The sequence below is a fragment of the Triticum dicoccoides genome, chromosome 4B (genome assembly GCF_002162155.2).
Source record: "Triticum dicoccoides isolate Atlit2015 ecotype Zavitan chromosome 4B, WEW_v2.0, whole genome shotgun sequence".
Taxonomy (NCBI): Eukaryota; Viridiplantae; Streptophyta; class Magnoliopsida; order Poales; family Poaceae; genus Triticum; species Triticum dicoccoides.
Genome location: NC_041387.1, coordinates 480,052,469 through 480,068,212, shown reverse-complemented (window position 1 = coordinate 480,068,212; position 15,744 = coordinate 480,052,469). Strand labels below are relative to the sequence as shown.

Genomic DNA, 15,744 nt, shown 5'->3' with positions numbered 1-15,744 from the left:
GGTCGGGGGAGACGGCGGCGAGGCGGGGTCGGGGGAGACGGCCGCGAGGCGTGGTCGGGGGAGACGGCGGCGAGGCGGAGGCGACGAGGGGGAGAAGAGAGAGTGGTGAATTGGGGGAGAAAGAGGAGGGAATCAGGCCGCGCGGGGGGTTAGGTGAGAATAGATTTAACAGTAGCGTGGGAGGGGAAAACGCGTTGCTGCTAAAATCGGTAGTAGTAGCACCGTTTCTAGAAGGGCGCTACTACTATACCTAGCACGTCGGGAACGGTGTGGCAATTATAGTAGTAGTGTTCAGTTCCTGCCGCGCTACTGCTAAGGGGGTAACAGTAGCGCGGTTTTGGTAGACGCGCTACTGCTAATTAGCAGTAGCGCCTCATTTTAACACGCGCTACTGGTAAGATTCTGTGTATAAGGTTTTCCCTAGTAATGTTTTGCTGATTAGTGCTATTTGGATATGTAATGGTGATCTCCACCAAGTTTCATAAATTTTGGAGACCAGGAAAATGTACCTTCAAATTATGATTTAAGCATGGCCATAAAGGGAATGGCCAATACAAATAAACATTGCATAATGGCATAGCAATATTTTTATAGGAGTAGGCTTTATGTATATCATAGAGGTTATGATAATACATGGAGAACCATAGGGTCAAAGGAGTAGAAGTTTCCATTGTAAAGGACATAAAATAAATTAGGGTTTTAATATTATTGCATTAGGGTTTAAAGAAACTTTAAGGAATTACTTGGATCAAAATGGTCTTTGAGAAAGGTTCATAGTTCCAGGGGAGAGAGCTTGCCAATTTGCCAAAGTCATTACCAAATATCCAAAGAATACCCAACAAAGGCAAATGCAACAATAAAAGTTGGGAGGCATATTCACATGCCAAATTTCATCAAGTGATGTTTGGTTTGTGTCATGAGCCACCACCATGGAAGAGGCCTCGCCTACAAAAGTAACGGGCACAGAGGGCAAGACATGCAATGGCGCGAACTGGCCCTAGACCGAGGGGAGAAGCAGCCATAGAGCCTTGCCACTCTTTCGTCTGTGAAGAGAACATCATACTCTAACCTAGGAGGTGGCATAGGAGGGGTCGACGCCACATCCATCCTAAGCGAGAGCATACCCAAAGCAGTCTTTGCTCGCTCCCAACCTGCAGAATCCATCATTGCATGGATTTAGCGACATCATGCGGGGGCTGAACCACCTCCTTCAACTGAAAGTAAGTCAATCATTGCAACTCAGAGCATAGAAGTTCAACATGTGGGGTAAATACGAAATGGAGCACCACATCATTTGAGGCACTCGAGCCATCAATACCAAATACAACCAATGCCCAGGAATCACGACAGAACCCTTTGAGGAAAGTGTGCCTTCTATTAGAGCTTGATGAGAAGCTGAAACCTGACAATACTCGACAAGCTAGGCGGTCCAATTTTGGTGCTTCACGGTTTGTCAACAAGTTGAGCGGACGCGAGGCATTGCGGCACTCACGCGCCTAGTGCCGCATGATGCCCGGGAAAAGGACATTTGAAACATCTACCATGGAGCCAAACGGGGATGGCTCGTGGAATTAAAGCCAAGCTGCCTACGCCGGATGGCCCGGGTCATACCGTGGAAGCACCTCTTGGCGTCACTGTTCCCTTCTGCCTTACGCCCCACACTCACGTAGGTGGAGTCGATGACCATGGAGGTAGCTCGTGGCATATGTGGGGCCAACTCGTCTTCATCGTCATCCTCGTTATCGTCACGAGCTGAACCCCACATGCCCAGACCGAGAGGTGCCAGACCTAAGGGACGGGGCTCGCCCTGGAGGAGCATGCTCGGGGTTGACTCCACGACTGCAAAGGCGACCCGACAGGGGCTCGCCACAAGCTGAAACAACCAAGCCCACAAGAGCTCCAAAGGGGCTGCAAGGACCTCGAAGGCGCGCGGTGGTGGAGGCAGCTTCATCTAGAGATCCAGAACGGAGCCCTCACATTTGGATGACGAGCGATAGTATCAACGATTCGTAGGAAGCCCCCGAAGCATTGGGCGGCGAGGCGATGGTGGAGGCTGAGGTGGTCGCCGTCGGTCGAGGCCATGGGGTCGATAAAGAGCTCATGCCCACATCACCACGCATCCCGATGGCGGAAGCATTGGACTACAGGGGTGAAGGAGGGGAGATGAGAGAGCAAGTTGCGTTGGTTTCGGATCCAGGCCCAACGGGGCGAAGGTGGCCGAAGTATCTCCCGGGTTGGCTCTGTTGTTCTCGTCACTGACTCCACCAGTGGTATCTCCAAGGATGGCCAGACACGTGAGCATGCTCTCCTTGCTTTTCACTCCTGGAGTGAAGCAAATAATTTGTGTTCCAACAAGGTTCGTGAAATACTTACTGCATATAAACGATGTCAGTTCGTAGTTTCAGTTAACTTGTTGTATGTATGATCTTAGTGCTTTATTTAACTAGCATGTCCATATTGGATCACAAGACTCTTTATCTTTTTTGACACACTGCATGACAACTAAAGCAGAAGTCGTTCAAATATATGTGTCAACTTAAGCACTCAACAATTACAAAGAATATAAACAAGAAAACATCGAATTGCGACGTCTACACATGTATGATTTTAACACATATTTATTGATTAAGTGCCTTCATAACCATCCATATCATATAGTCTCCATTTGAGTTGATAGACTCTGATCAGTATTGTGGGTTAGTTAACAGAAACTGAAAGAGAGGGATTCAAACTCTTAGTAAACAAAAGACTACATATATGACAGTTCTAATGTAAATATATGTAATCTTAATGCAAGATTAATCCTCAGGGGTCCTACTTGGATTGAATGTATTTTTCGTGTGTGCTCAAACAAAAAATACTTCCAATCCAAGCAGGAAATGTTTTATAAGCACAAGTTTAGCAGCTACCAAATTCCATGGAATAGGCAACCTGGTCAAAGAAAAGGTATAATGGGAGCAGCAACGGCTCGCTCCCCCGACCTCGACCCTGCGCCGCTCCACCAGCCCTCACCGACGGCGGCCACCCCGGCCCCGCCGGCCACCCTCTCAGCGCCTCGCGTACTCCCTCGCCCATGGCCACGGCCTCCAGCCTGTAGGATTCGAGTGGAGAATGGAGGTCAGAGGGAGGTCCAGATCAGCCGCTCGCGCTCCTCCAAGGCTGCGTCGACGACCACTCCGGTTCCGCCGCTCGCCGCCCCGCCTTCATTGTCGGCTCCGTCCACTCAGCCGCCAGAGCCACCGGCGTCCCCCAACATTGGGCTCCCTCAGCTCGATCCAGATCAGGCGGATCTGGATTCCATCTCCCTGTCGCCTCCGGCTGGCTGGAGCCCTGCTTCTGCCGATGTGACGGAGGTTCTGCTTGGGGCCAAGAGTGGCTGCACAACCATTGTTGGTGAGAAGGAGGTGGAGTTTGCTCTGTTGCTGCATCCGACGGCCACGCATGGCCTCGTCCCCTCTGTGCAGATCCCGCCTTGCCCCGATGTTGGGGATGGGGCCGAAGTTGCTGCCTTGGTTACGCAGTCGCCGCCTGGTGAAGATGCTGAGTTCGTGCCGTGCACGCTGCCGACCGTCGCCGAAGGCCGCACTTCCGGCGCTGCAATGATGGGGGAGCTGGCGCAGCTGGAGACGAATGTTGTGGATTGTGTGTCATCCGCTTCTTGCTTTTCTGTGCCGTCTTCTTGTGATACAGCGGAGGCTGTAGATGCTCAGCCTGGGAAGGTCCTTGGATTTTCGTAGGACGAAAGGGTCGTCCCCGTGGCGATGTGAGTTGCGGCCATGCTTCCCAATCCGCAAAGCTAGAGCAAGCCGCGCCTTTTAGACGGAGAACTCATGGTCGGTGTTTCCACTGCTTGGCTCCGGATCACAAGGCCACCTTCTGCCGGGACCCGATCCGATGCCTCACATGTCTCCGCTCTGGGCACCGTGAGAGGGATTGTTGCCTTCGCATCTCCTCCATCAGAGCTCCTCGCCGCCGTGCGCATGCCTCTCTAGCTCCGCCATGTCCATCCTCTGATAGCCGTTCTTGGGCTTCCGTTGTTGCTCCCGCAGTGCATGCTGAAGTTCCCGAGTCTGTGAGGTTTTCTGAAGCTTCTAGTGGAGGTAGTTCGGATCATGAGGTTGTGGCAAAATCTTCCGAATCCTTGCTTGCTTCGGGTGGTTCTGATCCTCAGGTCATGATGGAGCTGGCGCTCCGTCCATTGCATAAGCTTGAGGACTCTTTGTGCTTGTGGTTGGCACATGCGACCAGCTTTTTGGAGCGGGCAGAGGCATCAGTTGACCTGCAGGGGTCGTTGCCGCCGATGCAGGCAGCGCTGGTGGCAGACTATAGGGACCAAGGTACTAAGGACATTGGCAGCACCATGCAGCCGCTGGCCTTGGGGTTAGTTGCTCCGATGGTGGCCACTGAGATCAGCCTAGCTAGTTCTATCTCTGACGAAGTACAGGCTGTTGCAAAGGGCTGCGCTTTCGCGGTTGATGAAGGTGGCACTTTGCATGACTTAACCGAGCAGATCAAATGCCTCATTACCATGTCTGCGATCACCCAAGGATTGATTCGCCTTGTCAAAGTGGAGAAGATCAAGAAAGCCAATCAGGTGGTATGTGCCGCCGTGAGGGACAACTCTGCAAGATGTTAGTCGCCTCTTTGTTTCCTCTTATATGGTGTTTTTTTATTTTGGGAATAGTTCGCATGAGGTTTCGTGGCTTGGCTTGTTGGGAGGCGCCATCCGCGGTGTCGTACGTTAGGTGCTTGAGTTCTAGTGTGGGCTTGGCCCTCGATGTATCGGTTTTCGCTTAGTTTTCCGACAATTAACTGCGCAACTATCTTCTTCTTAATTAATAAAAAAGGCAAAGCTTTTGCCTCCGTTTCAAAAAAAAAAATCCATGGAATGAGCTGTTGACAGCAGGCCCGTGGGATGGTACCAGACGTACATTCTTGCAGCTATAAGGGCTCACCGGCGGCTTCTATCCACAAGACGTGAGCCTAATTAGTTTGATCATCTTTCAGGAATCGAAGAAAAAACACCTTTCAGGAATCAAAATACTAAGAAGACTAGGCCCGTAAGAGTTCGAATTTTCTGGTTTTTTTGAAAAAAAATTTACCTTCTCTGTTGCGGCGACACGTGTGCGCGAAAATTTTCTGGAATGTGTTTGATCTCATTTTTTTTACATGCACTGTTTAAGCATGTTTTGTTTATCGTTGCATAGGTGTGATGGACTCTTCTGAAAGGTTTTTTTGCTTAAAATAGAGGTGTATGGGCTGGTTTTGTCTCATGCCAAAAGACTGGGTTGATCGCACATGGCTCTTCTAGAGATGTATGGGCTGGTTTTGTTTTGTGCACCGCTGCATGGTGAGTGAAGTCTGATTTAAACCTTGAGTTTGTAGAGCTCATCCGAAATGAACCTTCACTTTTAAATCCCTGAAATCCATACTCTGTACTTTGTAATCCCGATCATTTTTAACCTTAAGGTCGTATCCAAACAGGAAAAGGGCCGGGATGGGTGGATTAAGCAAAATATGTGTGTGTGTGGCCTACTTGTCAGTGGGAGAAATAAAGTGTGAGGCCCACTTCTCAGCAGAAGAAATAAATAGCAAGATGAAAATGGGAAGAATAGGATACGGACCAGCGAGCAAGATCGAGCTCTGCACCTGTTAACCATCCCAACTAACTAACTTTCGTATGATCATATAGGATTGGCGCCCTCTCATTGACTGACCTGCATGCGCAACCGGCCGCCGCCGCCACGAGAGAGCAACGGAGCGGGCGTTGCAGTGTGGCTCGGGAGCTAGGACAAGACTGCGTGCATGCGGGGTGGCCAGAAGCCACGACGACGAGCAATTTAAGCGGCGGCGGAGGACGACTCAGGTAGGATTAGGAGCAGTTGCAGGACTGCGTACTCGACGGCTGTAGGCAGGAGCGGGCAAGCGCGGATGCACGACGGCGTACTCGATGGCTTTAGACAGGAGCGAGCGAGTGTGCACAACGGCGTACTCGACGGCGAGCAGGCAAGACGTCGGCCTCGGATACGGTGTTGAGCCCGCGTGCAGGACACTGGCCTTGAACGCAACAGTCTCGGAGGTGAGAGCGTGCTGGTCGTCGCTCTGGCGTTCCATCCCTGCCCAGCGCCCCAGCCACGCACGCCGTTCACGAACTCCCGTTCAACCAGAGAATCCATGTTTCAGTACGTAGGCAAATCGTGGGACAAATTGGGCCGCCTGGGGTGAGTTGGCCTTGCAGCTAGCCGACGCCGGTGGCGCCCCGCTACAGAGAAGAACTCTTTTAGTTGTAGTACAGCTCGCCTAGCATCCATTAATCCATGCAAATAAAAAAAACATGCATGCATGCGGAGTATGAAATCCAAGCTAAGTCAGCAATCCCAGCGTTTCCTGCCACATCATCAAATCCCCTCCTAGAAGAGTGTCAAGGTTAGAAACGACCGGGATTACGAAGTACGGGGTATAGACTTAAGGGATTTGAAGGTGAGGGTTCGTCTCTGACTAGCTCTACAAATTCAGGGTTTAAATTAGACTTCACACCTGCATGGTTGATGCACTGTTGAAAATGACGCGTGTGACAGAGTTGTCTCCGTGCATTGTTTTTTACAGGATAAGCTATTGGTCGTGTCGGTCACCGCTTTGATCTGATCGATGATTCAAGAGGCTACGTGGCTCTTCCTTCTCTTAGTTCTTTCCACGTGTCCCACGATCACTACCTCTAGAGAACTCCTGTTAAATCTCGCACCATCACCTAGCGATTCGTTACCGTTCCATGATTTGCCGCGTGTGGCCGCTCCATCGCCATATGGAATTATAAAAGCCTCTCCTCCTCTCGATCGATGATTCATACCTCGCCTCAAATTGCCTCCACACCTACGTCCCTTCCAGCCGCCGATCTGTGCCGCACAAGAGCAGCGGAGCCCGGCCGCAGGGCTCCAATCCCACCTCCGCGCGACTGGTAGACGCACGCGAAGGCCACGATAGAAGAGAGGGGCCTCGCTGTTGACAGAGGCCAGAGGTCTCTGGGCGATCCGACCAGCCCGCCGACGCCCCAAGCTCACGCCGTCGGGGCCTTCCGCTCCGCGTCGTCATCCCGGGGAGCCGCCACCTCTGCTTCGGCGCTACGCCACCCTGCCGCCCTCGAGGGTGCCCATCAAATCCGGTGCTGCCCCAGCATATCGACCACGAACGCGTACGCGTCCACCAATCTCCCCGCCGGTGTTGCCGGGTCCGCCGGCCTCGCCGTCCGGGATGCTCAGCAGGTGCTGCAGCGCCGTCATTAGCGGGGTCTCGGATTCCAGCCCAAACATCCCACCCTCCATTCTTGCTCACTGATCGATCTCCTCGGTGTTGGATTACTTGTTGATTATATATAGGCAGGCTACCGGAGGACGTGCAAGCAGGCGGCAGACTACGCGCTCCCAACCTGCCTGCGAGGACGGAGAAGGAGCAGGATGCGCACTGCCTGTGAGGCCTGCTGCCACCGGTCGTCCTGCCCCATGAGCTTCACGAGAAGCGGCTCCCAACAAACATGCCCATGGACCTTCAGGTCAGCTCTACCTTCAGCCATGCGTGCATTTCTGCAGAGGCAAATTTGGCATGCATGACAGCTTTAACGATTGGTGTTGAATGATGCGTTAATCTGTTTGCAGGAGAGAGATGAGAGCCTCTTATTCTTATACGAGCTCACATATTTTGAAGAAATCATGTGGAACATTTATGTACTAACCTTTATTAGAAAAGTATTATCCTTTCTTTTATTTAAAAAAGTCACCAAGATGAGGTTTAAAGTCCAATGTCTACAAACAATGAAACCATTTCTTCTATGATCTATCTGGCTTTTAATTATTGACTGCAACCAAAAATTTTGTTGTCAGTTTAGTAATGGCATAGCTGAATGTATTTGCTATGACATGCAGGTAATTTGCATTTTTTTTACCACTGTCATTCTATATGGATTCGTACCATTGTGTGTTCTCTTACCTGGCACTAATTTCTGCTGCTTATGCCATCTGCATCAAAGTATCATTTTCTGACTATTGTACCGCATCCATATTATTCTCATGTTTAGTAGTTATCAGATTGTTTGTATATGACGGATTAGAAAGCCTTATCACCTAACATTTATTTGAGTATTAATATGATAGTGCCAGATGTCTATAGATTTTTCTTCAGCAATCTGCGCAACTGAATCCGCAATTACCCAGCTAAAATAAGCTCCTACTATTACTGGCTTAACAGTCTACAAGTGCTACATCTACAGTGGGTGCAATGAGGTAGATATATGGAACATATCGGCAGGCTGTTTGGTAATTATGGTGTAACAAGTTTGAGTCAAATTGTTGTATGCGAAACCTATGAACCAAAACTGACAGGTATCCTGGCTTCGTGCTATAGATAAGTGTTAGATACTTATTTGTGCAGGAGATAAAGTAGAGAGTGTAGTGAATGTGCGTCTCATTAGCGGTAGGCAAGGCAAACAATGTGAATGAATATCCCTCTTGTGTTGGTTTGTAAACTATTCCCTCCGTCCGAAAATAAGTGTCTTAACCTTAGTATAATTTTGTATTAAAGTTAGTATAAAGTTGAGACACTTATTTTGGGACGGAGGGAGTACTTAATACTGAATTACTTGATGTTGAAAATATTTGTGATCAAAATATAATGAGTTGACAAGATAGCTACCTTCAGGCCAGGGAAACATGAGGGTACATTTCTGGGTTCATGCTAATATTTCCACTCCTTTTTTGCCGCCCAGTGGTAGAAGCTAAATGCGTACTATGTTGATCAATATTCTTGATTTAAGAGTACAAGTGAAGCTGATCTGTTTTAGTTATTACTGAATTTAAGAACTTTTGACTTAAGAGTACAGAGTGACGTTGATTTGTTTCAGTTATTACTAAATTTAGGAACATCTTTGTATGCCCCTGTTGTTGATATAACAAGGCCTGGTATGTTTCAATATATTCTAATATTTTACTATGGTGCTCCTGGTATGTTTAAGACACTAATGATAATTTTAGGCTTATGCGTTGCTATATTTTCTTTTGACGTTGTGGACTGAAGACAAATTGATGACCTTTCTATAGCCAAGAGTATACTTACTTCAGGACTAAAAATTGATGGATTGTATCCTTTTTTCCTTTGCACTCAGGGACCAAGACAGAGGGTCTGAGTGGTAACATGGGACCAAATGTGCTAACTGAAGCACATGTATGCAATACCAATCTGTATTTGTATATGACAAGCATTGACATGAAACGAGCACCTATACAAAACACAGACTACTACCACTGCTCCTCTATTACCTTTTGGCCTGCTCAAATGTAGTTGGTTTTCACTGATCTCAATTTCAACTGCGAAGATGCAAGTAGTGTGCAATGTGCACTGTATCCACTTGATACCTGCAACGAATCGATCAATTGATCATATAACTGTATGGGCCAAAAAAAATACCTCAGTAAACAAGTAGAAATTTTCTTCAACCGGCTTCTCCTCAGAGTTCACCTTTTTCCTCGGGCACGACTCCATGTCTTGAAAAATCAGCAAAATCAACACAATCACTTAGATCTGGAAGGTGGAACATGTTTGCTCAGATCGATGGAGGATCCTGATCTTTCGGAGACACAGGATCGTTGCCTTGGTACAATAGCTCCTTCAGCGGACTCCTTTGCTCCATGGTCAGAGGCACTAGGACTGGGTCGCGACGAGCTGATTTAGAGCAAGCCATTGGTCAGCTCTGGCTACAAACTCACGGCGGCGCGCGGGAGCGGGATGGGGCTGGCTAACCTCGGTGTTCACGGCGGCGATTGAGCAGGACCTAGCGGTACTCTGACTTGGAGTCTCCGGCGGCAGCCATTGGGGCTCTGGTGGTGGATTTGGAAGTTTGGAGGAGTGGCAGCCGAGCCCCACACTCACGAGGCGAGGCCTTTCTTTGAGTGGCCGCTCACTGTAGCATGCGGCCGCGGAGGCACACGCGTGGCTGGAGCGGCGGTAGGGGCCACGAGGCACACAATTCCTTTTTCATCAATTAATCACAGCTTCGTGATTGTTCTTGCATACACATAATGTGATTACGTGTATGTGTTGCCGCCTATTTGTTTCTCGATCAAGTTGTTCTAGAGATCGTGGGTTTTGTAATTGAAACTGTGCATTAATTATTATTTTCCTCAGACAAGTATGTGTGTTTGACATTCTTGTTTACTGGTTTTGGCATAACAAGTTTTTAACTCTGTTATAGTTTTCCTAGAGAATATTACTACTATTGTGTTGTGTGTGGTATATATATTTCTCAGTGAAGTCTCTAAAAAAATAGGATGAGTTTTATAAAATTAAATTAAATTTTAATAGCTCATTGGCAATTAAATTGGTAGTTGTGCATGTATGAAAGGATTGATTTTTACGCCGTTGTGCTGGTTTGTGCGATCAGATGCATCTTGCTGAAATCTGAGATGGGCTCTAGGCCCATATTGCAATTTCTGAAAAATCTCTAAGGTTCCATGTGGGTTATATGGCACTAGGTGTGGTGGGAAGTTTAGTCCCACCCCGGAAGTGGAAGGAGAGTTGGAGTGGTTTATAAGGGTTTCTCTTCTACATGCTATTGGAGCTTGAGAAGAGAAGAGGCCCTCGCGCACTCCTCCGCCGCCCGCCTCGCCACGCCACGCCTCGCCACGACGCGCCGCGGGTTGCGGGATTGAGCCGAGCTCACACCTACGCGCTTATTTTTGCCAGTCACTAACGAAGAGTTTTCTGACAGCTGGGCCACGATTTGAGACGTCGGATCGTGGGTTGTCACGGACTCGGACGTGGGTCGAGCCCACGTCTCTCCACGCGGCTGCGCCTATAAGTATGCGGTGTCTCCTAACCCTAGCCGCCACGAACAGATCACATCTGCTCACGCGCACGCCCACCGTCGTTCCTTTGCTGCTGCTGCCGCCGGTGACTCCATCCCGTCCGCCACGTACACGGTCGACGGGAGAGCAGGTCTCCGAAACCACGCCCTTCTGGATCCTGTACGGGGTGAGGGGTGAATAGGTTTTTGGGCAGCGATTACGCGACTGCTCGCTTTCGATCGTCTACTTCCTCTACGTCCGCGTCGCCTTCGTCATCACCATGTCCACCGACGCCGACCGTGCCGCCGCCGAGAAAGCTGAAGCCGACAAGAAGGTCGCCGAGGACGCCGCGGCCTCTGCGTGGCCTACTGGAGGGTATAACTCGTTTATCCCGCTCCTGATTATTTTCATATTAGCAGTACTAGCAGTATGTGTAGATTTGTCTACTGTTTGCTTAGTACGTGCATGTTTAGATCAGAGTCAGTACGTTATCAACTTAGTCAATGCCATGCTAGTGATTTACTCATGGATTAATTTAATTGAGAAATTGCCTATTTACTCAACAATCCAAAAACCTATTATGTGTAGGAATTTCTCGGCAAGTGGCTTTGCCGCTGCACTGAAACCGGATAAGTTTACCGGTACATACTTCAAGCGTTGGCAGACTAAGACCACGTTATGGCTCACGGCTATGAACGTGTTCTGGGTCACCGGTGTCTCCACGGGAACGATTGCTCCTGAACAGGAGAAGGCGTTCAAGGAGGCTACCGTTGTGTTTCTCGGAGCAGTTCTTAGCGTGATCGGAGATAAACTGGTCGACGCATATTTACATGTGCATGTCGCCAAGGACTTGTGGGAGGCGCTCGAATCTAAATTCGGGGCCGCCGATGCAGGGAGCGAGATGTATATTATAGAGCAGTTCCACGATTACAAGATGGTTGAAAACCGTCCTGTATTGGAGCAGGCTCATGAGATAATATGCATTGTTAAGGAATTTGAGCTTCTCAAGTGCGAGTTACCGGGCAAGTTTGTCGCGGGCTGCATAATCGCTAAGCTCCCTAATTCCTGGAGGAACTTTGCCACCACTCTGAAACATCAGAGGCGTGAATTCTCTGTGGAGGATGTCATTGGCCATCTGAGTGTTGAGCAGAATTCGAGGGCAAAAGACTCGCACGGAAAAGGGGCCGAAGGGACTTCTGTTGCCAACATGGTGAACCAGAAGAACTTCAACTCCCACAAGCCCAAGGGAAAGAACGGTGTCCAACACAATACCGACTTTAAGAAGAAGGGTAAGAAGACCTTCAAGAAGAACAAGAAGGACGAGGGCTGCTTTACTTGTGGTTCGGTTGAACATTGGGCCAACAAGTGCCCAAACAAGTACAAGAAGTCAGGACAGGACTCCAAGTCTGTCAACATGATTGTGGGCAACAATGAGAATGGTGCATCTGGGTACGGTAATTTATTTACTATTTTTTCAGTGTTTCAACCCAACGATTGGTGGGTGGACACAGGTGCAGGTGTTCATGTGTGTGCTGACATTTCATTGTTCACTTCTTACCAGGTCACAGGTCACGGGTCCGTATTGATGGGGAATGGCGCGAGTGCTTCTGTTCATGGTGTTGGCACGGTCGATCTGAAGTTTACTTCGGGAAGGATCGTGCAGCTGAAGAACGTGCAGCATGTCCCCGCCATCAAGAAGAACCTCGTTAGTGGCTCCCTTCTATGTAGAGAAGGGTTTAAGTTGGTTTTTGAGTCTAATAAATTAGTTGTTACAAAATATGGACTCTTTGTTGGAAAAGGTTATGAGAGCGGAGGGATGTTCCGCCTTTCCCTCGCAGATTTTTGTAATAAAGTCGTGAACCATATTCATTCAAATGTTAATGAATCTGAAGTTTGGCATTCACGTCTTTGTCACATTAGTTTTGGTGTTATGACGCGGCTAGCCAAGTTGGATTTAATCCCGAGTTTCACTTTAGCCAAAGGTTCTAAGTGCCTTTCATGTGTGCAAGCTAAGCAACCTCGCAAGCCTCATAAGGCCGCGGAGGAGAGACACCTGGCACCATTAGAACTCATACATTCTGATCTTTGTGAGATGAATGGTGTGTTGACTAAAGGTGGAAAAAGATACTTCATGACATTGATAGATGATTCCACTAGATATTGCTATGTGTATCTGTTAAATACTAAAGATGAGGCTCTACACTACTTTAAAATCTATAAGGCAGAAGTTGAAAATCAACTTGAAAAGAAAATTAAGAGTCCGGTCAGATTGTGGTGGAGAGTACTTCTCGAGTGAGTTTGATTCCTTCTGTGCGGAACACGGCATTATTCATGAGAGGACGCCTCCCTATTCACCCCAGTCAAACGGGGTTGCCGAGCGGAAAAACCGTACTCTAACTGATTTGGTTAACGCCATGTTAGATACATCGGGTTTATCCAAGGCATGGTGGGGGGAGGCTATATTGACGGCATGTCATGTCCTGAATAAAGTTCCGACAAAGGATAGTGAGATCACTCCCTATGAGAAATGGGCAAAGAGAAGGACGACACTCTCGTACTTGCACACTTGGGGCTGTTTGGCGAAAGTCAACGTGCCGATCCCCAAAAAGCGTAAGCTTGGACATAAGACCGTGGACTGCATTAATTTGGGCTACACTAAGAACAGCGTTGGCTATAGATTTCTAGTAGTGAAATCTGAGGTACCTGACCAGAAGATCGGTACAATTATGGAGTCTAAGGATGCTACATTCTTTGAGGATATTTTTCCTATGAGAGATATGCAAAGCACTTCTAGACAGGAATCTGAGGAGACTCCCGAACCTGCCATCCCTATGGAATATTATGAACAAACACATGATGAAAATCCCGAGGAGGATGACGAGGAAACCCTTGATAGGGGCAAGAGACAAAGGACTGCAAAGACCTTTGGTGATGATTTCTTCGTGTACCTCGTGGATGATACTCCCACTTCTATTTCAGAAGCGTATGCCTCTCCAGAAGCTGACTACTGGAAGGATGCGGTTCGTAGCGAGATGGATTCCATCATGGCTAACGGGACATGGGAGATCACTGACCGTCCCTATGGTTGCAAACCACTGGGATGTAAGTGGGTGTTCAAAAAGAAGCTTAGACCCGATGGTACGATTGAAAAGTACAAGGCTAGGCTTGTGGCCAAGGGCTATGACCAGCAAGAAGAGGAAGATTTCTTTGATACTTATTCACCTGTGGCTAGACTGACCACCATTCGAGTATTACTCTCGTTGGCGGCCTCACATGGTCTTCTCGTCCATCAGATGGATGTTAAGACGGCTTTTCTAAATGGAGAGCTAAAGGAGGAAATCTACATGCAACAGCCTGATGGCTTTGTGATAGATGGTCAGGAAAGAAAGGTGTGTAGGTTGATAAAATCTTTATATGGCCTGAAACAAGCACCTAAGCAATGTCATGATAAGTTTAATACAACTCTGACATCTGTTGGTTTCGTTGTTAATGAGGCTGACAAATGTGTATACTATCGCCATGGTGGGGGCGAAGGAGTTATACTGTGCTTGTATGTTGATGACATACTGATATTCGGAACAAACCTCAAAGTCATTGAGGAGGTCAAATCGTTTCTATCTCAGAACTTTGAGATGAAAGACCTTGGTGTGGCTGATGTTATCTTGAACATCAAGCTACTGAGAGATAATGAGGGTGGGATCACACTTCTGCAATCCCATTACGTTGAGAAGGTGTTGAGTCGTTTTGGATATTCGGACTGCACACCATCTCAAACACCATATGATCCTAGCGTATTGATTCGAAAGTCCAAAGGCATGGCTAAAGATCAATTGAGATACTCTCAAATCATTGGTTCACTGATGTACCTAGCGAGCGCAACGAGGCCTGACATCGCGTTTGCTGTGAGCAAACTGAGCCGGTTTGTTTCCAAACCGGGTGATGTACATTGGCATGCTGTTGAGAGAGTTATGCGCTATCTGAAAGGTACTATGAACTATGGACTTCACTATACCGGATATCCGTCGGTACTTGAAGGGTATAGTGATGCGAATTGGATCTCTGATGCTGATGAGATGAAGGCCACAACTGGGTATATGTTTACTCTTGGAGGTGGCGCTGTTTCCTGAAAGTCTTGCAAGCAAACGATCTTAACGAGATCGACAATGGAAGCAGAATTAACGGCATTAGACACATCTGGTGTTGAAGCGAGATGGCTTCGAGATCTTTTGATGGACTTGCCATTGGTTGATAAACCGGTTCCGGCTATCCTTATGAACTGTGACAATCAGACTGTCATCACCAAGGTGAAGAGTTCAAAGGACAACATGAAGTCCACCAAACACATAAAAATGAGATTAAAAGCTGTCAGAAAATTAAGAAACTCCGGAGTGATAGCGTTGGACTATGTCCATACGGCTAAGAATCTGGCAGATCCCTTTACAAAAGGGCTATCACGTGTTGTGATAGATAATGCATCGAGGGAGATGGGTATGAGACCCACATGAGTTGCCATGGTGGTAACCCAACCTATATGATCGGAGATCCCGTGAACTAGGACCTGGGAAAACAAGCCAGTGGTGAACTGAGGAGAGTAACTATACTAACCCACTCCGTTGGAGATGCAATACTCTCGATACTGTATGGTAGGATGACTACGGTCTCAATGTGTTCCAAAGCTTATAAAAGCAAGATGCTATCCTACAGAGCGATCTTTGGAGGAACACACCTATATGAGCCCGACTGCTGGTCACAGTCTATGAGATTGGGGTGATCTCTAGTAAGCTCATGAATAGGCCAGGAGTGTGACTTATATGCTCCACCCGAGGGATCAGCCTTCGGCAGCCTAGTACTAGTAAGACATGTAGTGAAACTTCTTTACGCCAAACTGACAATTCAAGGCATAGTCCATTGTTCA

The 15,744-nt window shown here is 48.1% G+C and overlaps 2 long non-coding RNA genes across 2 annotated transcripts; one reads left to right on the top strand and one right to left on the bottom strand.

Moving 5' to 3' along the window:
- Positions 1-6,565: 6,565 nt before the first annotated feature.
- On the top strand, positions 6,566-9,482 carry LOC119290998. The gene is made up of 2 exons (XR_005142146.1): positions 6,566-7,259; positions 7,374-9,482. It is a non-coding gene; the product is annotated as an uncharacterized LOC119290998 (long non-coding RNA).
- LOC119290997 lies at positions 9,184-10,232 on the bottom strand. Its single transcript, XR_005142145.1, has 3 exons — positions 9,787-10,232; positions 9,505-9,708; positions 9,184-9,401 (listed from the first exon to the last, which is right to left on the bottom strand). It is a non-coding gene; the product is annotated as an uncharacterized LOC119290997 (long non-coding RNA).
- Between the last annotated feature and the right edge of the window lie 5,512 nt (positions 10,233-15,744).